This window comes from Nesoenas mayeri, assembly GCF_963082525.1.
Source record: "Nesoenas mayeri genome assembly, chromosome: 3".
Classification (NCBI taxonomy): Eukaryota; Metazoa; Chordata; class Aves; order Columbiformes; family Columbidae; genus Nesoenas; species Nesoenas mayeri.
This window is the reverse complement of record NC_137544.1, coordinates 62,844,880-62,866,880: the sequence shown is the minus strand read 5'-3', so window position 1 is coordinate 62,866,880 and position 22,001 is coordinate 62,844,880. Positions and strand designations below refer to the sequence as shown.

General features: G+C 41.6%; 1 protein-coding gene across 4 annotated transcripts in view; it reads left to right on the top strand.

The window, feature by feature from the left end:
* HIVEP2 (HIVEP zinc finger 2) overlaps positions 1-22,001 on the top strand; it is a 141,965-nt gene that overhangs the window by 94,210 nt on the left and 25,754 nt on the right. For 3 of the 4 annotated variants that reach the window (XM_080341336.1, XM_080341339.1, XM_080341338.1), the window contains one exon: positions 20,904-20,948. The exons of the other annotated variant lie outside the window; for it this stretch is intronic. The gene's annotated coding sequence lies outside the window, so the exon portion shown is untranslated. The remainder of the gene's footprint in view (positions 1-20,903; positions 20,949-22,001) is intronic. 4 annotated transcript variants of the gene reach the window in all.

Below are 22,001 nucleotides of genomic sequence, written 5' to 3'. Positions count from 1 at the left end.
GGTACAGAATTACTGTAAATCACTGCAAATTTTTAGGTGAACAATTTAGGTGCTCAATACCTCTTTTTGGACTGCAAGGGGTTGTACAAGCCTGCCTAGTCTAATAGCTTTTTTCTTCCTCTGAATCTCTGAGATACTTTGAGCCCTACCATAAATATGATTTCTAGCCTGTTTACACAGTAAGATGATTCATGCTAAAGTGGTTGATAGAAAGAAGATGCGTTATGATGAATGGTTTATGCTTTTCTACTATCCCTCCAAAGAGGAGATGCTTACTCAATGTTTCTCCTGCAAATTTAGAAGACCCTTAGCAAGCTCACTAAAAATGTTTGTCCTACTCTCTGTAATGTTAGCTGTGGAGTCTGTAGTTCTTATTGATGAGTTTAAGCCAGTGTAAAACAACAACAACAATGAAGTTACATCCATGATCCGTGACCAATCACATAAAAGTCTAGACCAAGTTCTGTCTGGTGTAAGTCTACTGTGAGGAGCTTTGTTGAAGACTCTCCCAAGTGTACAGTGCCTAGTGCAGGTAAACCTGTTGCTGAAGTCAATGGCAGCTTTACCAGTTTCAGAGCATTAGGAACAGCTTATATATAGGAGCCTGTAATTAATCTTGATTTGGGACATTAAAAGATTAATACTCCAAACATTCCATCCGTTACCACGTGTGTACCGGCACTGCAGTCAATATACTGTCGTGCCTGTGGTGGGAACACTTGTGTGCTGCAGGGTGTGCATGGGAGTAGGGGAGAGATGAGGGCTCTGTTCTTGCAGCTTATCTGATGTGGGAAATCTGAGGGCACTGGGTCAGACATGAGCTGCTTTTCAACTTCTCAGCATGAGGGCTGTGCCTACAGCTGCTTAGGAATTTCCCATAAAAACAATTTGTCAATTGAAAGCAGAATTTCTACAAGAACAAGTTTTCCACTGGAAAATCTCCATATTGCTATTTTTATTTTTTTGTTTTCCAGTGGAGATCTCTGAATTAAATACTTCCCTTTAAGTCATCTTACTTCATGGAGAAGATCTTTGATTAGCTGAACTGAGCTAAAACCATTTCAGTTGCCATTAAGTTGTGCCTGCCTATTATTCCCTCTCATCTCATGGCAAATGGCAGTACAAAAACTTGATGCTTAACAAGTTCCTGTGGGCAGGTCACATTGACAGTCCTCCATGGCCCACACTGTATTGTAGTCACCCATGTGAATAAGTCTACTAACTACTGAAGAAGCAATGTCATAGTGAAACATTCTAAAATAGGGGCCCTAAACTCTGGGAAACCAGAGGAACCTTGGCCATTTGCGAGCTTGTATCTTTGCTGTTCAAACTCAGTTTCCCAAATTTTTGTGTATTTTTTACTGGTTATTCCAAACTTCTGTGGGGGTTGTAAAACTCTCGAATTCCATTTAAGATTAATGGGAAATAAAAAGTAAGCACATTTAAGGGATTGGAAAGTTGGCTAAGGTCACACCATCAAAGTTCTTGAAGGACTCCCACACACGTTTTGCTTTATTGCCTGCTCTAACTGTGCCTATGGAAGGCAGCTGGGTGGTGGCTGGGACATCACTGTAGGTGACTGGGCACCTGGTGCTGAGCATATGGGAAGGGAGAGAGGAATGCTGACACCAAGGTATTCACTGAATCACACAGTGACCTCTTATGGATGCAGGTTAGAAAAGAATGAATGCACACACCGCTTTTACTCTTTAAAGAACAGCTTGAATAGTTTGCCAAGATTATTAGTAGATGCTCTGTTCTCCTCAGGGTACTGTGTCACCAGACTTTTATGAATCTTTTTCATGCTATCCCTCATCGGTTTTCCATCCTGTTCTCATTTAGACATGCAGCCAGTTCTTCCTAAAGCACTAAACCTTTGGCTGTATTGCATGGTGACCAGCTGACAGATTTGATGGTCATGGCTAGTGGCACACACAGAGCACTAGCCCCTGCTGTCCCCAAGGGAAACACATCCCCCCGAAGGAAATGGGCTGTACCAAAAAGCACGCTGCGTGACAGCCACTACACTGGAGGAAGCTCGCTACCTACATGAGGCTGAAGGCTGGCGTGGATTTCTGCACCTTGTGCTCACAGGAAGCTGCGTGGCAGATGTGTGACTTTCCCTCAGGCAGCCTTCTCCGTGCTCCTCAGAGAGGCATGGGAGTTGTGGTTAAATATTACAGTCTAACCTTTTAATCAGAGACCTGAACAGGAGCTAAGTAGCTTTAAACCATTAGCCCCATTTTAAGTATCTTTTCCATGAGAGGAAGGGCAGTTGACTCTCAATCATGTTATATCTTCTAAATGAATGACTCAGAATGAAGATCCTGGGCTCCCCTTACCTACAGCAGAGCATGGTGCCAGTGCATCTAATGAAACTGATAAGTGCAAAAGTCCTCCTCTGTCCCTCATTCCGCTCCTCTCGTAGGATTCTGTTTCCCTCTCCCTCTTACTCTGTTATTGGTTTGCTTTGGCCATCGTAATTTTCACTGGGTAGCCTGGATCAGATTTCTGAATGCTGACTGCTAGATCTGAGCCTTCTCACTTCTAGGAGGACAGGAGTGACAACTTATGAAGAACCTGCTTGGCTGTGAAATCAGGAGGGCTTTTTGAGAGCTGCCTTAGCCATTAGCCCTGCTAGCATCTTAGTTCTCACCAGAGGGTGCTGGGAGCCCCCCAGTCCTGAATCCTTCTGCTTCCCCACTGCTCAGTTGCCCTAGTGCTGAGGATGAAGGTGACAGATCTGAACTGAGAGGAGAAGCAGCGGCACATGTAGACTACGGACTGGTCATTTATTCTTTATTTAAATATGTCAAAAATTACATTTAGCAGATACCAATATAACTCCTTGGCACTTGAGGGAATGCCAAATAGGCTTTCCATGCTAACAGGGAAGACTTAATTGTGGCGGAAAAGCTGAATACAGTTTCAAAGGTAACACAATGTGATACCACCATTTCCACCCGTGTACTGTCTTTTTTGGGGAAAAAAAAAAGCCCACCTCACTTTTGATTCCCTGTGCTAAAAGAAGTAGTGTTCTTCAGTTATAATTGAAACTGGAGATTTCATTCACCTGTTAGAATTTAAAGACTAAGTGAAGGAGAGATCATAGCAATTATTTAGACCATTTGTCAAGAAAAAAAAATTGGCAAAACCTACGCTGGTTACAATCAGTTGGATTTCACACTTGCGTTACAAAAGCCATGAATGGCCTCAGTTCTGCATTTAAGACAGGCAAAAATTGTTCTGTTTAGTGTGTCCTATAATTATCTAGCACAGAAATATTTTGGGGAAGTGTAAAAATTAATCCTCAAAATTTAAAAAGGGGAAGGAAGGAATGCTGATGTGGAAGTATTAAATTAATGCCGTCTCGGTAACAATTTTACCAAATGTAGGGAAGAGTCGTGCACTTCATGTCCTTGTTACAAGATTATTGGATAAAATACTCCCACGAAGTTAGAAATCCACTGTAAACAGGTCTCTTGCTGTTAGAGTTGATGTATTTTTGAGGATGCAGTGGCTCTTAGAAGGAGCAGAGCGCATTGTGCAATAACGTGACCTTATGTTGCATAGACACTTCCAGTTTTGGAATGCGAAATGTCTGAAACTGGGAGTGGGTGGACAAGAGGTGGAGCCAGCCAGGAGCCTGGGTGGCTGCGTTTCTGAGAAACTCTTCTGCTGGTGAGTCCTGCTAATTTGCCAGCGTATGGCTAAAGCCCTGAATAGTGCTAAGTCAAACCACTAAACAACATCAAGTCGCAAACAGACACGGAGCTATAGGGCGATATTTTGGAAGTTAAACGTTGTAAAACTTAGTTGAAAACAAGGCTGAATTCTTTCAGACCCGAAACCACAGCCTCTCCAAATGCGTCAGACTCTTGATGCTGCAGCGAGGTCAGCTTCCTCCCCCCCACCTGTGAGTCAGGACAACTCTATTAAAGGAAGCTTTTATTGGAAGCTGTCAATAGAGGGGTAGACGACAGGCAGATGGTGAGGACACACTGGGAAAGAATTTGGATCCTGTGTCTGCATAAATGGTCACCAACAGGGAGAAGACCATTTTTCTGGAGAACAGAGGGATACTGAGGAAAGAATAGTGTTTAAGCAAGAGGTAGGTTCACCTGGTTTCACCTTCTCTCTAATTAAACCTAGGATTCAGAGTCCACTCAAGTTGGCATTGTATCCACTTCCCAAGGGAGACAAAGGCTGAGTCTCTTGTGGGCTCAGTGCCCTCAGTGCTTGTCCACATACTTTTGCTGAAAATCACAGAAAAATAATCTTAAGGCAGCTCAGTTCCCTGTAGAGAGAAAAAAGGAAACCAAGGAGTATTGGACTAGTGGGAATTTCAGCAGCGTGACCCTAATTTTCAGGGAATGTAGACATCTTTTGGAATAAAAACTTTTTAGTGTAGTCATGCACTTACTCTTTGCTATAAATTCAGTTTTGTTCCTGAGTGTATCAATGCTACTGGGGCTTAAAAATGTCAGTGAGCAATGCCTTCCCATTTATATTAGTGCTCCTTTAACTTTTTCCCTGTTTATTATTTCTCTTATTACCTAGACTGCTCTAGCAGGGTGTTAGCATAGATGAAATTCCTGTAACAGGCATAATTTGAATAATTGAGACCTGTGGTTTTAGCTGTGCTCTTCTTTTAATGCTAGCAGGTGCTCTGTGCTTCCTGAACTCACTGTTATGCTGCGGGAGAAGAGATACCTTGCAACAGCTTTGTGATTATAAAGATACCTCTAGAACTAATTTACAGTGTCAGTAATTGTATTGTTTCTATATGAGATTGCTAGCAGAAGGAAAGAGATCCTGGAAACCAGCTGTAGTTATTTAATTCATGACCTGTCAGAAAAGAAGGTTTTGGTTTCCAGTCCTGACGACTACCACGAGTGAAAAGCAGAGCATGGTCCTGGTGATGCAAAGAGCCAGACTCCCCGAGCCCTCAGCATACTGGGTGGCACTGTGTTTGAGTGATTTTCCTGAGAGCATCCCATGTGGAGTTTTCTTGAAGGCTTATGTGTACTGGTTTTATTCACTTTCCATTTCACTGATGGAATAATTTTATTCACTTTCCCACAAGCTGATTCAAACTGCATAACAAGGGGGATCAAAAACGGTTACTCTTCTTTGCACCTTTAATTTTCATGTCAATGTTAAGATTTGAATTTGAATCTGTGAGTGGTGCATTTTACAAGCTGCCTCAGCAGTGCTTTGTTCCTAGAGGTGTAAGTAACCTTTTCTTTAAAAAATGAAAAATAACTTGATGCCCTTCTGGTGTCTGTCTGGTTGCCAGGCATTCATTAGCAAACGCTCAAGCAAATGGACCTCTTTATGCAGGTATGTCTGAGCCTGTATGTGGATGTACACACGTGGAGTTTGAGAAAATAAGCTGTGCTGGGTAGACTTGCTGCGGCAGGTATCTGCCTGAAATTGGATTTGTGTTTTCCACTCAGAATGTGTTCTGTGTAAGGGTGTTTGCAAAGGAAAACCAAAACAAACCAGAAATACACATTCTTAAAGTGTAAAGCAAGGAAATGGTTACCGTGTGATGCGGGAAGGAGGGGATGGGAGGACAAACCTGAGCACGGCAGCGTGGCCTCCTAGAAGAGGCGCAGAGGTGCACCTGGGGCTGCTGCAACAGGCAAAGGAAGCTCCTGCCTGTTTTGGTGGCACGTTCCCCCTTTAGTGTGATTCAGCAAATCATTTCCCTGTTGGACATGGTCGTAGGATGCTTCCTCTGCCTTCCGCCTGGTCACCTGCTGTCCAAACCTGCTGTGAGCAGCCCACGGGAAGCATGGCAGCCTTGGGCCTCTGCTGGCCTTCCCCTGGCCTTCCCCTGCCCTTTGCATGCTCCGGCACGGTGCTGGTGCAGCCAGGCTGCAGGATGGCGTCATCCAGATGTCATGTGAAGCTGCAGTTTGGTTCATATCAGTTCTGCTCTTGCTACTTTTTTTTGCTAAGCAGGCTTATATAGAACATAGAAGTCCAAATCCTATCTGAAGATTAGATGTGGCATTCTTGAACAGATCAAGGAGAAAAATAAATTGTTACCCTGAAGAAAGCTATGAAGAAAAATACCAGACTGATAGCTTCTTTGCTTTTAAGTTTTGCTGATCAGAAATCAGAGGCTGAATTTTGGATCAAACTTCTGTAGCGGTTCTGCAATCAAATACTCACAGCTTGTGAAGATGAAAACTGCAGCTCCTCCAGCTTGCTCTAATGAACCGGCAGCTCTTTGTTGGTGCTACCAGAGCAATTAGGCTCCCTGCTAGAAGGGTGATGTTTGTTATGCTGTTGCATCCAAGTGATTTGGGTTATTTTACTCAAGCAGACCTCACTGACCCACAATTAAAATGGCATTTTCATCTCATACTTAGAGGCTGAGAAAAAGCTTTTGAAGATTTTATTTGCTCTTATGATGAGCTTGGTAGAGGAATGAAATCAAACAAGGGTCTTTTGTTGCAGCAGTTGGGTCGTGACTGAGACAGTTGGCTACTTCATTATAGCAAACATGTAGGTGGCCTTTCTCATGTTTTGAGATCCAAGAGAGGAGCTGTGACTGTAGTGACGCCTCTGAGGGGAGAGGAGCCAAGCCTTTGCAGAAGCAGGGTCACGTCAGCTGTGCTGTATGCAGCACGTGTTGACAGTGAGCCCTTTCCTCTCAGCTGCTTTGCAGTTACCGGCTCCATCTTTCTGGCGGGATCAGATCTGTGTGGTGGGATCACCCTGAGTTCAGGCAACCTAAAATCTGTCTTTAATTTTTTGCACCTGTTTGATTGTATTTCTATAGCTCATTTTTACCCATGCTTTCTCTTCAGTATAGTAGTTACCAGCAGCCTTCCTTGCTGGTACTGGTTCACGTCTTAGGGCAGCACTGGATATAATTTGGAGGATGATTAGGATGAGATCAGCTCTTGAAACCTAAGTCAAGTTAATGATGAAACCTGAGTTTTGTTAATAATACATTGTAATTATTACTCCTCCTGGCAGGGCAGATATCTCATATTTCTCATCTTTTAGCTTGAGGATCCTAGTTACAGCGATCTATTTGACTTTTCGGCTCTTCTGCCCCTTGCTTGGGTCTGCAAAAGGAAGGTGTCCCATCCCCTCCACCAGATTTCCACGAGAGCTTTCCTGGGTAGATCAGTGTCTCCGCGGATGTCGGTGCGTTGCACGAGCTGGGGTGCAGAGGGGTTGAGAGGAGGATACGTGATCAACAGATGAACCAGCAGAATGTTAATAATACAAGACACCTAATTGGACCTGCCCTTTTGCCCAGCAGCGAGGATACATGGCATCGCACAGCAGGCGCCAGGCCCGTGGCAACCTGCTCATATCTCATACGGGTCTTCACGACGGAAAAATTGCTTTATGAGCTGAGCTGCTTGCCTGCTGTAATTGCCAATAAAGCATTAATCCTAACCTTTCGAAGACTGCATCTATTGCTCGCACCTCAGAGATGCCGGGCCAGATGGGAGAGGTGACATAAATCATGGTGTGCGTTACCCGTGGGTGAGTGGGAGGGGAGCGCACCCAGTGAAAGTGACACCGCGCAGGGGCGGGAGGGGAGGGCTGCGGCAGGAAAAGCGACCTGTGGCAGGATGTAGGAAGATGTGAGATAGCACATCCCCTCCTTACCTAATGCTGTATCTTCTTTCTCCCCTGCCGTGGCTCCTGTTGGAGACCCTGCTGCTATTCTATGCCCGTGCCCGCAGTGGGATCACCCTACCCAGGGTGCGAAATCGGTGGTGCTGTCACCAAGTGTAGACCTTCATTTTGTGGAAAGTGCTGTCATGGAACCACTGTCGCACCTGAGGTGCAGGCAGCCACCGAGTGCAGGCTCCCACCCCACCTCTGCCATGTGCTTGTGGCTGTGCAAGTTAGATACTGATTTACACTGAGGAAAATAATTTTCCATCACCCACGCTTTAAATATTGGCCAATGGAGAAAGCCCATTACAGGAACTAACGGAAAAGAAGAGCTACCCCCCCTGTTTTATTTTACTTCTGCTCATTATCTTGCTTGTGTCATGACTGATTGTGGTATGTGACACTGCAAACAGAAAGTTTTCACACCTTTGAACCCCCTGTGGGTGGGCTTTGTACCCATCCAGCAGATCCTCATCGCAGTCTGGGCAGCAGAGAAGGCCAGGAGAATGAAGCCCAGCAGCCCTGGAGCCCCTGGGGAGGGAGAGAGGTTGTGCTGAACAGGGCCAGGCTGGATGTGGTCAGGCAGCCTCTTGCCCTGCTCTGCCATGATCCGTGGCTGCCCCTTCCCACCCTGTCTGCCACTGTGCTGCTGTCCAGCAAACCCCCCAGGTGATGGATCCCACTGAAAAGTTACTATTTCTTTCCCTCAGATTATTTTCCGGTGAACCCCTTTCTTGGTTCTGAACTGAATTTGTGCATGGTCAAAGATGTCTCTTGTGGGGCCACTGAATGCCCAGAGGCCAAAGGTCCATGTGGGTGCAGGGCGCCGAGGTGGCACCTCACCATCGCAGCCCCTGGGATGGGGCGGCCGCACTGCCTGCGCCCCCAGCCCATGGGGAGCCAGGGGGCAGCTGCTGTGCTCTGCTCTGGCATCTAGAGCTTTGGGGAAAAGGTGCCAGTCTATTCTACATGATTTTGGAAAATGACGTGTAATAACAAATACTGTATTAATTGTACCAGTGAAAGTAATTTTTCATTTTTCTCATACGCTTTTTCCTGTTTGTTTTTTTTTTTCCTTTTTTATTTCATCTTCTCCTTTGTACATTTTTCTTTAGATAGGTAAAGTCTTAAGAAAATAAGAATATATGACTGTTACTCAAACAAAATTTCTGCTCCACATGTGACTGAGGTAATACACAGAGGTTCTGATCATTATGCTTTTAGTTTTGTAACTTAAGAGCTGTTTGGGGTATGTCGTCCTGTCTCCTATTAATATTGTGTAAATGTACTGCCAGAGTATGGTCTTCAATACTTAAACCTACTAGTAACTATCTTTACATTCATATTTCCTCTAATATAACAACATTTACTTCTCATTTCAGATGAAAATTAAGTTGTCTGAAGAATAATATCATCAGCTGATTTGTCTTGCATCACAATGTTTATCTATTCTAGTAAAAAATCAGTGGCTATTAAATTTGCTGCTAAGGCTTAGGATGAAAATACAAACTGTGATGCTGAACAAAGAATGGTGGTATCAATGGGAATTAATCACAGCATATCAAGAAAAGAATAGGCTCTCTATTTCCCACTGCATATAATGTTAAAAATACGATCTTATTAACTTCAATTACTTTAAAAGAAATTTAAAATCAGAACAAAATAAAAACTGTAATGTCAGAATAATCATTTTCAGTGACTCTTTCATGTGAAGTTGGCAATGTCTTACAGTGGGCTTTTTTTCCCCTGTTGTAAATAAGAGAAAAGTTCTGGTATAAACCTGTGCGTTTTTGTTTCACCACAGCCCCAGAATGATTGGTGTGAGGTATTTGGAGCCCCATAGGAAGGCTGCATAATAATGAAACATGAAACCCTCATGTAAGCATCAGCCAAAGGAGTCATGATATTAAACAGAAAAAACATGATTGTAGAAAAGGCCATTTCCTTGCACAGCTCATGTAGAGCACTAGAAAGTTGGCACGTGTATTACTTCCAGTAGTAATATTGCAGCAATGGACTTAAAACAGTTGCAGACATTCTGAAGAGAGTCCTTGGGACCAGACTTGCCTTCCCTTGGGTTAGCGGGAGCAAAACTCACACTGTGCAGAAGCACAAAGTTACCCTGGAAAGAGAGGTTGCTGAACATGTCTGAACTTCTGTGCTGAACATAGTTGTAGGTCATCCTGTTGCAATTAAACCTGTGAAAGTGTCAGGACTCCTGACACAGTAAGGTGAGTCGAGTCTTATGCTCTAAGTGTGGTCAGCGTGGCACTGTGAGGACGGCTTGCAAGTGCTAGTGGTATGGAGGTGGGACAGGACATGGAGCGAGCCCCTCTGTTCTGGGCATGAGGGAAGTCCTTGGCTGCAGCCAAGTGGAGCAAATTGATGGTGGACGGTGTCTGAGCACCCGTCTCTGCTCATCCTGTTGTGCATGCCAGCTGACATGTACGGGTACAGTGCCAACACTTTAAAGTTAATTCATTAATTCCTCTAAGTACAGGTATTTGGGAATCAGAAATTCAAATGTGTGGTTGGAAGCACTTCTTGATGTTGCTCCTAAGATACTAAGCTGTATCACTTGGCCAAACAGTCATTTATACTCATGGCACTTTATTAGGCAGCGTAGGAGTGCCTTAAATGGGAGTAAGTTATATTTACACTCTTCCTAAAAGCTCCTTTGTGCTGGTAAAGTGATGTAAACTGGCCTCAGAGTAGATGAGACTTGCAGAACAGGGCTGTAAAAGTGCAACTGCATCTAATCAGTCTTCAGGCTTATTTGTCTGCTTCTGCTGGGGTGCAGCCTTCTCTTGAGGGCCATGCTGGCACAGGATGTGTTCCCCTTCCTTCAGCTCTCAGAGTCTCATTTCTGGCCTCCAGAGAAGTTTGCTGGTACAGCTCTGGCTTTGCTTCTGAATCTGTTTCCTAGTCCAGTGGGCTGTATTAGGATGCTTTAATAGCAAACTCTCATACTTTCATCGTAGGAAGTCAGGATGCAAAACCCACCTAGAAGATCTACCTAGTTTTCTCACATTTAATCTTTTTGTAATGTCAGTGAAAAAGGGGCAGTTTCAAAACCTAAGTTCTCCCCCATCATGTTCTAAAGTTTCTTAAGTTATGTTTAGAAACAGGAAGCTGTTTTGCATAAAGGTAAGATTGTGTTTTTAAACAAGAAAAGTTGCTGTTAGACTGGCTAAATATACCCACACAGTCATACTCAGTGGGTAGTCCTGGCTATTTTTAGGCTTTATTTTTGCCTCTATTTATTTATTTTATTTTTTAGTGACACCTCCACTGTACCTTCAGCTTGTAGCAAGGCACCACTTCCTGTGCCGGTATGAAACTTGCAATTACAGGAGGAGTCAATCTTGTCAGGTGTCATTTATCATGCGTTGCAGAGGGCTGGTTTCAGCAAAGGAAGAACAAAGCTTAATAAAGAGAGAGAGAGGGAGAAGCATTCTCTTAATAATTTGCCCTTTGCAACAGCAGACCCTTATCTGATCACCCACGCTCATCTGGCTGCTGACGCTGTACTTGCTTCATTAGTACGAGCTATTTTTTACTTTTGTGTCTTTTGAGGAACCGAGTGGGCCTGCTGGTTTATAGTGATTCACCATCTTCAGGCAAACAGGGTGTCCTCAAATCCTGAGAGGGGGTTAGGAAGAGAGAAGTAGGGGGAAGAGTTCAATTGAATAAGCAAGTTGATGAATTGTCTTAGGTGGTCTGAGTGCTAAAACATTGTACTTCAGTCTTAAGGAAAATAGCCTTTGCAGTGCAGTTTTTCAGGTTGTTAGGAGCTATCTCAAGGAATATTTAGTAGTTAATTAGTGAAGTGTAGTTTCACAGAATCACAGACTGTTAGGGATTAGAAGGGACCTCGAAAGATCATCTAGTCCAATGCCCTTGCTGGAGCAGGAATACTTAGATAAGGTTACACAGGAATGCGTCCAAGTGGGTTTGGAATGTCTCCAGAGAAGGAGACTCCACAACGTCCCTGGGCAGCCTGTTCCAGTGCTCTGTCACCCTCACTGAGAAGAAGTTTCTTCTCAAATTTAAGTGTAATCTCTTGTGTTCCAGTTTGAACGCATTACCCCTTGTCCTGTCATTGGGTGTCATTAAGAAGAGCCTGGCTCCATCCTTGTGACACTCACCCTTTATATATTTGTAAACATTAATAGGGTCACCCCTCAGTCTCCTCTTCTCCAAGCTAAAGAGCCCCAGCTCCCTCAGCCTTTCCTCATAAGGGAGATGCTCCACTCCCTTAATCATCTTTGTTGCCCTGCGCTGGACTCTCCCCAGCAGTTCCCTGTCCTTCTTGAACTGAGGGGCCCAGAACTGGACACAATATTCCAGATGTGGTCTCACCAGGGCAGAGTAGAGGGGAAGGAGCAAATACAAAGCCCTATATACTTGTGCATATACTCCATGTGTCCATTTCCCTGTCCCCCTGTAAAGTGGATGCTGGAGGCTGGACTAGGAGATGCTTGGGGTTGAACTCAATGATCTCTAAAGGTCCCTTCCAACCTAACTCATTCTATGATTGTGTGTTGACACTTTCTTTTGCTTGTAGTGTGCAAGTGTCATTGATGTATCACAAATACCCAAGAGACTTTTGGACCAGATCTTTAGCTGATTTCACTTCCTTTTCTGACAATGGAAAAAAAGCTATATTTGGTGGAGTGGGCCAATCATGATGCAGAAGAACAAGAACCCAGTATGTCTGGAGGTTTCTAGACCTGAGCAGTGGTTGCTTTCCCTTTTGGTAGACTATCAGCCCTGAAAATGTCGTTTTAGAGCTTTGCTCCTCTTAAAGCCGAGCCAGATTAATTTGAAATAGCAGCACCCTTAAAATGTGCAGTCTAATTAATGTAACTTGTATTACTACTGTAGTGATCAGAGTTTTGAGGCAATGCTAAGCGACTAGATTTGCTACAGCAAAATGCCTGTATTTGAGTCATTAGTCAAAACGAAACATTTTGTCTGCAGAGTAGTGACTCTTGTGACATCTGTGCGATATATAGGATTTGGGGCTTAATAATTGATCTCAGCTGAACTTTAACAAAGTGGTCAGAATGGATTGAACTAAAACTGCCACAAAGGACCGTTCTACTTTGGGTAGAAATGGAAAAGAAATGGTAAGAACATACTACTGATGTTTAGCATGCATCTGTTTTTGTTTTGACATGTGGTGACCACAGAGTTTGGTAAACAATGACAGGTTTTAAAATAAGCTTGTATAATAATTGGTGTGAGTGAAAAACAAATGCAAGCTCAGATGCTATAAATGTCTTCCTATGTAATTCTTCCCCAGGTCAGGGCGTCCGTCAGAGGCAGCACATTTGGTCATTCAAAAAAGTGTTGGAAAGACACTGATATTTTCATGTGAAATGCAAGTGGCTTCTTCTGACATGGTGTGAAAGGAGGCATAGCTGTTCGCAAAATCTGCCGTGGTTGCATAATTAAGATTGCGTAACTTTTAAACTAAAAAAGCCTGACTTCTCAGAAAATTCAGCGGTATTTTCCCTCTAAGATGAAAATGCTAGGCAAACCCCTGATATTTGCCTAATATTTCAATTTAGCAACATTATAATTTCTTAGTACCTAAAGTGATGCAATATTTACACAAATTTGGATATTTTTTTTTCCTGGGAAAACCTGGGGAAAAGCTTTATGGTATCTTAGCAGGAATTTACCAGCACAGCTCTGTTCTCCCGAGCTGCTGCCCAAGATTGAAGTTCTTGTGTGAAAATGAAAAGGCATTTCAGATTTTGCATGACATTTCAGTTAGGAGAATTGTTATATCTGACAACTCTAGCAGTTTGAACTCTCCAGTGATATCGTTCTTACCCTTCTTACTGTAGATGATGTTTTATAAATCTAGAAATGGATACAAACCATGTCCGCACAGGAGTCTTGCTCTCTGCATACACTTCATCTTTCACAAGTGCTGCTGAATTCATAATTTAGTTAATTTGTCTTTCATAAGGTGCAAAATTTCCCTTTCTGATTAACGTTTCTATGTGTTAAATTGAGAAAAAAATCTTTAATCTCAGCAATTTTCAGCAGTTCTTGCAAATGATTAATTTAATTTAATTACAATCCCAATGGCATCACGTAGCATCATTGGTTAGTGTCTGAGCATTTGCTTTTCACAGATTTTAGGTATTTTGTGTTTTGAGGGCTACATCATGCCTATTGGTTTACATGACAATGGTTTGGGGCCAACAGCAGGGCCAAAGCTGCATTTCTTTTCTACACAGCAGGCATGAAAAACAAGTAATCCTACAAATAGTGATCAGTGACTATTTTGCACTTTTATAGTTTGGCATGTAACATTGCGCAGAAGAAAGTGAGATAGAGTTGAGTTTTTGCTGATAAAGAGAGGAGTCTAAGAATTACGAGCTCGTTTGTTTCTTAGCACCACTTTGGATACTACTATAACTTGTTAATGTGTATTTGGTAAATATCGTTTACTTACTACTTAATTTACCCCTGAGAGAAACTCGTTCTTCTGCAGGTTAGGACGAGTAGGATTAGGCGTCATATAAACCTGATTCCAGCCATTCAAACAGTGTTTAGGGAGGACCTTACTGGTGGGCATCTGTTTCATACTGTGCTATACATGGGAGCTGCTCTCTCTTAAGTCACTGCACACTATTAATATGATTCAATAGAAAATGGTGGGAGGGGAGAGCAAAATGACTGTGATATTTTTATTGCTTTCTGAAATGTTAATAACACTGGAAGGGCTGTCTGTCAGGTCTGCCATTGCTCTGCCATCACATTTTAAGGTCCATATGGGAACTGATTGGTATTTTATTCGTTCATTTTGGGGTTTTTTACTTGTTTCCCAGGGAAATAAGTAACAGCATGAGAAGATCAGCAGTTTATATAATTCTCTTGTTTAATTTCATATCTGAACAATCACAATCTTTTGCTTTTGTATAGAGATAGATTCAGGATGTCTGCGTCAGAAGACAGTCAGCCAAAACAGGTAGATTTTGTATTATCTGGCACGCTTAAGCACCTCTGACAGACTCTACTTCCGCAGCAAGGTTAGGCAACCAGAAACAAAATATTTACCTGATCTGTTAAAAGCAGTGGGATCAGAGAGATCAATTAGCTGCTAATTGACTGACAAGATTGTTTGTCCTGTTGGTTGTTTTGGCGTCTCTTTGATAACAGGTTTTTGTTCAATTCAGGAAGAACTGTGATTTGTTTGCAAACGTTTACCTCTAACGGAAGTGTTTAAGATTAATTTGGCTCCTGTGTAGCTTTCTCCCTCTCTCTTTTTTTTTTTTTTTTGGTCTTAAATAGCCATCCTGTGGAAATAAGTCTGTGTTCATTTGGACTTTGGCAAAGTGAAAGCTTTTTTTATACATTTTTTCCGTCCGGTAGCAATGTGTACATTCTATATGATGCTGAAGCAGGAAATAGTGATGTGCTTTAAGTTAGCAATCCTTGTCATTATAGTGAAAAGGTCAGTGTTAAAGCATTTCTGCTGTAGGCTTTTTCTATGTCTTCTTAAAATACACTCAACTTGAATTTAAGTTTTTTGGGGGCTTCTATTTTTCTATAGAGACTGGCAATTTAAAATTATACTTGAGATGCTTAACATAGCAAAAACCGAGTGCTTTGCTGCAGCTGTGCTCTAAGCATTTATGATGCAAGGCAGCATCTCTTAAAGAAGATCACTCATGTTTTTTGAACTGTCATTGAACATCTGTTGCAATATGTGTTACAAATATCTCTGTAGACATCTTAGAAGTGTTGGCTTACTTTATTTTCATCTTGTAACAAATAACCTCAGATATTTATGTAGGATGTAAGAGCCTAAACCTACGTGATGTCTAATTCTGTTTTTTTTTTTATGAGGAATAAATCTGGAATTATGTCCTTGGATTTGCGACTCATTGCTTCAGATTCATACCAAGATAATGTAGAGCAGAATTTGGCTCTTTCACTTGCTGTTGGAATAATTTGTCTCCTTTTAGCCACTCTGAGCCAAAGCGTGTACCTGTTCCAAGCTCCTTGAAGTCAAATGAGAGACTCATGTTTCACACCTGAGTTTTCTATAAGGTCACCGCAGAATGGATAGAGTGTGCCTGACCTCTGATTCAGTAGGATGGCATTCAGAGGAGGGAAGGAGAGTCTTGTTCTTCTTCACAGCATTTACCTATTGACATTTATATGAAATGTCTGAGGCAGGTCTGAGTTCCTACAGTTACAATTAACAGGTGTTGTACTCTAGCAGATTTGTTTCTTTATTTGTTTTCTTAGTTGACTTCAAAGTGCCTAAAAGCAGACAGGTTCCAGTTATTTTCTTCAACAAACTCAGATATTGGTCTCAGATAACAGTTTGAATTATCTCAGTTAACAAGATTAAGGTGAGTTTGGTGAAGCCGTGAAATTAATGAAATAATCAATACTACTCCAATTAACTAAAATGTGCTGTTATATGCCATCTCTGAACAGCTGAGATTCTAGAATAGTTCTTAAAATATGAGCCAGATTTAGTGGAAGCACTAAACTAATAATCTCAGAAGTCAGGATGCCAGGTTTTATACCACTTCTAGTTTTACATGCACAGATCCTTTAAACGAGCCACTACCAGGGACACAAACGTGCATTCATAGAAACCCAAGAGTAAAAACCTGAAGCTGGTGCTTGGTCACAGCCAGGTTGCTGTCTCCCCTGGATGTGTTTGTACCTGAATCCTGCCAGTCAGTCCCCCCAGCTCCTGGCTTCTTGGGGAATCCATGTGAGCATGAGTGCTCACCCAACACGGCAGTGGAGAACAGATCCTGCCCTGTAGCTGCTCCTCAAGTGAGCTTAGTACAGTCTGTTTGATCATTTAATAGTAAATTCACAGTGAACTACATGTACTTGCTGAGCAGGATTTATTTTTCTTTATTGGCTAGTACATTTAAATGACATTTATAAAAATACATTCTATTAATTAGTTCAGCTGCCCAAATTTTAAAAATGTGTGTGTTATTCTAAATGTTTCAGCTTATTTTCAAAACTATGATTCTCTAGCTGGTTTTGGAGAATAAGTTCAACAAAACACTGAAATCCAGAGGGCAGGCAGAACATCTGGAGTGGAATTAAATGAACAAATTAGAGTAGTGTCTTCAGATGTGAGGAGGGTAACAACAGCAATTACAATACAGAGAGTGGTAAATTAAAATCAATGCACCTAACCTGTTCTAGAAAGGTTTGCCTTCTTGGAATCCCATGTGTAAAAGGATGTCTTACAACTCCTGCCAAACTGCAGCAAAAGTATCCTTGCGTTCCCCAGTAATTCAAGACTTTGCCAAGTGCCAGTGGTTGATGTAGGAATTTACAGTCATTCCTAGAGGTGTTCAAACAGACAGGTAGAAGGCCAGCTACAAAACCACAGTCAGATGGGACCCCTAACTGGGGGCTGTTGGAAATGCAAAGAGAATCTCTCTGATTAAGAACTGGAAGCCTTTTTACAAAACTGAGAAATTTAAGAAGTGTTTTTTCTTCCTTGTCCTTTTAGTAAGTAGAGTTCAAATACTGCAAGTGTGGTGTCAAGTAGTATAAAAAAGCTTGCAGTTGGTTATCTTTTCTCATTTGTGTAAAATATCAAAACGATATACCCCAAGGACTGCAATCCTTTTGTTCTATTGCTATAGAACATCCTACACACATAAATTAGTATGTAACCTTGCACAGAAGGATGAACAAATGCTCGTCTATCTTCATGCCAGTTAAATCCTTCAGTTCAGAGATGTGCATCAACTGCTGGTTGAGAGTGGTTCTTCAGACTTAGCCCACCCGTGACTTTGCCTAGGTAGAAGCAGCTGTAAATTCATGTTTTATTAGGGTTCACAGTCTTTTTTATTTTTTTCAGTGGCTTGTCAACACCAAATAGCTCCTTGGGGGATAACATTGGGGGGCAGAGGGAAACATGGGATAGGACAGCAAGCCAAAGGTATGCTTTTCTCCCAAAAGACCAAGGCAATTTTCTTCTCAGTTGCAGGTGGGGAAGAGCTCAGAGGTGGCCTCTCTTTCTTGTGAGGCTGCTTGGCTGCTGGGCTTGTCCCAGATGTAAACTAGACTTGCTTAATAAGGGTCTTGGCAGAGATCTGTGCGCGAGTGTGGGGATTTCACAGGAGCCACTGCAGCTTGTCTGTGCTAATGCTTGCCCTATAGAATATGAATTCTTCAGGGGCCAGTTATTGTGGTTTTAGGCTGGCTTTGTGCTGGCAGAGCTGGACAGAAAAGATTTAAAACAGGGCTGCATCTGACCCTTAGTCCTTACGCTAGAGTCAATATTTATTCTGTATGGTGCACTCAGGATTTAGCCTGGAAGACATAAGCTTCCAATTTGTTCACTTGCAAGAGCTGTAATATGAGCTACAAATTGAGAAGTAGTAAAAGTTGTATTTTGCCAAATTTTATTTTAAAGCTGTTGAGTGTAACCATTTTAATGGTCTGGAAAGAAAAAAAAAAAAAAGGAAAGGAAAGGAAGGAATAATCTTGGAGCTCTGCAGTCAACCAGATATATGACCCTGGCATGCAGCTCATGAAGCCACCTTAGGAAAAGAAGCGACAGGATAATGCTCCTTTCTAGAAAGTTTTAAAAGTCTTGATTTAGTAGGTGCATTTGACATAAATACAGCTCCTGGTTTCCCAGTAACCTTCTCATGTTCAAAGGTTTCACAAAAGCAAAGCATCCCGGTTTGAAGCGGGCAGATAGAGCAGCTCGTGTGGCTGGAGGATCTGGCTCCAGGGCCACATTCCTACCAGGAAACCTGGGCTGGCCCCTGGCCAGGTGGGACTTTGCAGCTCCTGTCAAACCAGTGCAGCTCCCAAACGCCTTCTGATCCATGTAGGTGGGCTCCTTGTAGTCACTCCAGTGGAGCTGAACCATGCCAAAGGTATTAAAGAAAACGTGCATTTTTATCATCCTTAGTTCCTTAGTTTGAAATATGTAGTACCTGAAATTATAGGGATTTTCTCTCCATTGAATAGTATATATTTGATGAAGTGCAGTATCAAGGAGTACATTTACAGTGTTTTCTAAAGGAGAAAAAATCAGCTGAAAAATGGTAGTCTGTTGTATACTTAAGCTAGGCTGTGGATGCAGGCAGATGAGACAGAGACTTGACTGGAAAAAACAGACAGAATGCAAACTAGCTTTACAGTGTCTTTGATTTCTCCAGTTAGGGTGGTGTCCCATTAGAGAGGAGGGAGAAGGAAAAAAATGAGAAACCCAAAGAAATAATATTAAAGCCATCTTCAACACAGGATGGATCACAGCTCAAACCAAACCAGAAATGATTATGTTAGTCATGGAAAGGGATTTATTTTCCCCAGGAGAGTGACTCTGACCAAACTTAAGCCATCAGTAATCCCTATAATTAGTCTATACCTGTTCCATAGTGTAGGTTGAAAATTTATAGAGAATGTTCCAAGAATAGCAGGACTGCAGAATGGCTTGAACTCTGTTAATGGAGGTTTCAATCCAGCACAGAAAGTTGTTGGAAGTATATCAGCCATTATCTTATGCTCAAAGAAAACCATTGCTATCACATTTCTGTGACTGGCAGATTTCTTCTCTAAAGATGCTCTCAGTAGAGGGTGTATGGAACAGAAGGGATTCTCGCATCTTCTAGAAATTTCTTCTTCACCATTTGCAAAATTACCTAATAAGAAGAAAAGTGTTTTTCTTTGAAGATGGCTAATAACTTTATGCTCTCTCAGTGAAGAACATGCCCTCTCATTCCTGTTTCTGCTTCTCAAGACACACATTTTCCTCTATATCCAGGCTCATATATTGACATCATTACTGACCTGAGATTCAGTTTAGCTCACCTATTGAAAATAGTTTGCCACTTTTAAAAGGCATTAGCCCATCAAAGCCGAATGACATTACAACCTAAAATATTCTGGTGTGTATTTGATAGCTTGCTATTATTTTGTACTATATAGGATTTCTCTGTAGTCACAATTGAAAAATATGTTATCCATATTTAACTAAACCAACAGTCCATTAGCCATTGCTGTCCTAACTGCTGATACGTCATTTGTAATATTAAATAAATAATTGATAACAGGTGACACAGTAGTGATTCTACTTATGTCAAGCCATAGGCCTTTACGAATGTCCATTTGTTCTTTGAAAGTGTTACTAATTACAAATAATTAAAAATAATTTTTTCAATTTTTGATGAGTTTTTTCTTTTATAGACTTTATTGTTTTATCATCTGCTGGTTTTATTCAACAGATAAAGCATGTGCGCTCTAGCTGTTTTTCTGACAGTTTGTAATTGAGCATCATTGTAGTAGCCTATATCCCATACTCTGAAGCTAATACTCTGGCTATTTCTAAAGATCTGTTCTTTAGAGATGCTCTGAATTTTGTCCTAAATGAAAACCATAAAGAAGAGTCATCATTGTTGCCTCTGTTATCCCAATTGAACAAACATACTTTTTAATGAAAGAAATCCCAAATCTGTTTTTGAGATAAGACTTGTTGAAAACTGGAAGGGAGGGTCCTCCTTTGGGGGGAGAAATGTTCTTTGGGGCAGGGAGATGACGTTCAGGCTCCCTTTTTTAGGGGTGTTCTCTGTGCCCGTCTTTTCTGCAATATAAAGAGTAGCCTGTAGTCTGGTGATGGTCAGACAGGTGGCAAACCATGGCAGCCACAGAAGTCTTTTTACCATGTACTTGGTCTGTAGGTTTCTTCTTTGAGAAGGCAACCATATATTCTTGAGCAATATCCCCCTGGTGTTTAATGATTTGGAAACCTACACATTTCACTAAATTTTCTTGCACCTGAGTGATGACACCCTGGCCAGGATTTCATTCTAGTCCCTGAAACATTTAATGAGAGGCCTGGAGCCTAAAAGTATTAGCTGGAGAGAACCACTGAAAGCGGATTTGCCAATGGGATTCAGGGATAATCCAGGCTTAGCAAAGGCGTAGGACTGAAGAGGGACATTGGCAGCTCTCTTTTGACCAATTCAGGAAGGTAGGACTGTGTAACTTCAGACTTGCAGTTATTCATCTGCACACTGGAAACCTAAATACTTTTAAAAGACTTGCAGACATTATTCTTCCAAATGTGGTTGCTCAGACCTCCAACACCCAATCTGATTTTTTTGTAATGGATAGATAAATGACATTTTCAGGCCTTTGCTGTAAAGAACAGAAAACTTTCTTTGGCATTATACATAATAACAAGAATTTCTTATGACCTTTTTTTTTTTCTACAGGAAATTTGAAGATAGTCATGCCTATTAGATTCCTAGAAGATGCAGGTAATTGTTTTATACTGAAAAAAATAATATATGCTCCCATTCCCTGTGTATTTCCTTGTATTTTGCTAATGTTTCCTCAAGGCCAATTCAGTTTTTCCACTGTAGGAATGAAATACATTTCAGTGTCTCTAATACTGCTTTTTTGCCCTTTTCCTCATTATTGTAAAATCATTACTGTTTTTATAATTCTCACTGTCACGTCAAGAAAATATCATGTATTTGCATAATATAGAAGCAGGAAAACTATGTCGTTCTTCAAATTCAAATGCTGTACTTGTCTATGAAAATCATACCTCTGGGCATTGCTTCTTCATAATAGAACTGTGGAAACCTAGTGCATTCAACCACAAGCAGTACATGTATAGCTGGATGGAAATTTTGACGTTGAAATCTAAAATGCTAAAGGCATATAAACATAGTCATAGCTCATTTATTTAATATGTGTTTTATCTCTATTAAGATATTCTCACTAAAATTGAATATGGTTATTGGAAAATGGAGATGTGGAAAGGTATCAGGAGTGTTGCATTCAGAATGCTTATTTGATGTCTCTTTTTTTGACTGTTCAAAAGTGTAATCAACATCTTCTTGTACAACCAGTTAGGTGGTCTAAGGTGAGAAGTACCTCACTTCAGCCATCCTAAAATTTGGTATATACTCCAAGATAGTCATCCAGAATTTCTGCGTAGCCAACATTGAGGAACAGGCATCTCCAGAGTAGAGGGGCATGTGCATAGACATCCCCTATATCTGAAGTACACACTATGGAAAGATTTCCATGGAAGTACTGATTACCCTTCTCTGACTTTAGAGGAAAGCCAAGTGACTAAAGTGCAGGTCTGAACTGTAGGTGAGTAATACTGCATAAGGAAATTCCCACCCACAATGTTAGGCCTTATTTTTCAGCAGCAACTTGCTGAAAGAGCTTTGAAAGTAGGTGGTTGACTTCATGAGAATCAAGACTTCAAACTGTCCCCAGAAAGTCTTCCAAAGCTACTATTCAATTTGGAAAGTCTAGACCCCTGGTTTCTGTTCCTAGGGCTTTTATTGAGT